The 1,611-nt window shown below is 36.0% G+C and overlaps 1 protein-coding gene across 1 annotated transcript in view; it reads right to left on the bottom strand.

Moving 5' to 3' along the window:
• The window catches only part of LOC106877797 (small nuclear ribonucleoprotein E), a 12,568-nt gene that overhangs the window by 7,826 nt on the left and 3,131 nt on the right, over positions 1–1,611 (bottom strand). The gene's annotated exons all lie outside the window — the stretch shown is intronic.

The following is a 1,611-nucleotide window of genomic DNA, read 5'->3' as shown; positions in this document are numbered from 1 at the left end:
CCCACTGTCTTCGGTGCTTGGCATTTTTATAGAGAACCTATTTCTCATCACCAGTCACTATTCAGTCCAAAAAACGTTCATTTGTGAGACGTGACAGCAAAGAAGAGCACACATTTACCCTCTGCATGTAATTAGACTCAGAAAGTTTGTGAGGAACCCATTGATCCAATTTGCTGACTTTTCTGATGGCACACAGGTGTCAATGAATGGTTGAATGACCAAATCCAAGCTTCTCTGCTACTTCCTCAACAGTTACAGTGGGATTTTGTTCCACCAGGGTTTGCAAGACATCCTCGTTGAGCTCTACAGATCTTCCAAGACAAGGATTGTCTTCTAGGCTGTAGTTTCCGGCTCAGAATTCCTGGAACCACTGTTGACACTGGCTTACACTTATTGTCCAATTTCCATATTCTGCATTAATATTCCTCGCACATTCCATTGCATTGTTGCCTTTGTTGAACTCATAAAGCAAAATATGCCGACTCTGCTCCTTTGACACTTCCATTACAGCTTTGAAAAAATAACTGTTAGAATCGAACTGCACTCTTCAAAACTTGCACTAAGAATAAGTACAAAGTAAAACTACTACTGGCTTTTATAGCAAGTTGATGCAGGTAGTTTATCCCATCTCCCTCTGACTTTTAGTTCATGCAATTGAAAAATCCGCATTAATTGAGATGACCAAATATATATGTATGTATAAATATATATATATGTGTGTGTGTATATATATATATATATATATGAAATAGCTACTAGCAATAATAACTATTTACTTTTAAATCACAGTATTGATGGAAGTTCAAAATAAACAGCCAGTATTGATAATCAATATCTTTTTGGGCCTTACAAAAAAAGTATCGAGTTATTTATTCAAACAATGTTTAGTGCAATAAAATACACAATCCTATAAAGCAAACAATTGTACACGCATTTACATCATATACACATATCTGCACTTGGTGCAAACTGAAAAACCTACAACTTTCAAGTTCCTTTGCAATATTTGATCTGCACTGAGCTACAGAAACTCCTGCCACGAAGACAGTGAACCAGGCCCAGGGGAAAACTGTCAGCAATGAAGTTGTTCATTGTTTACATTTGACGGATATTTGTCCTCATCTTGTTTGTTGTTGACACACCATTTCAGCTGATATACCCTCCAGCCTTCATCAGGTGTCTTGGGGAAATTTCGAACTTGAGTTCTCATTCCGAAGGTGTTTTTCGATTTTATTATTATTATTATTCAGTTCACTGCCTAGAATCGAACTCAGAATCTTGGGGCTAAGAGTGTGGGCTACTAACCCCAAGATTCTGAGTTCGATTCCAGGCAGTGACCTGAATAATAATAACATTAAAAAATACCTTAGGAATGAGAACCCAGGTTTAAATTTTCCCCAAGACACCTGATGAAGGCTGGAGGGTATATCAGCTGAAATGTTGTGTTAACAACAAACAATATGAGGACAAATATCTGTCGAAGGTAAATAATGTTCATAATTCCTCATCTCTTAAATATAGAACTGAATGAAATTTTACAATGTAAAATGAATTAGGTTCAACTGTTTATTTCAGAGAATCTAGTAGAAGTAAAAATATATATATATATAT

Source organism: Octopus bimaculoides, chromosome 21, assembly GCF_001194135.2.
Source record: "Octopus bimaculoides isolate UCB-OBI-ISO-001 chromosome 21, ASM119413v2, whole genome shotgun sequence".
Classification (NCBI taxonomy): domain Eukaryota; kingdom Metazoa; phylum Mollusca; class Cephalopoda; order Octopoda; family Octopodidae; genus Octopus; species Octopus bimaculoides.
This window is presented reverse-complemented; position numbering and strand designations above follow the sequence as displayed.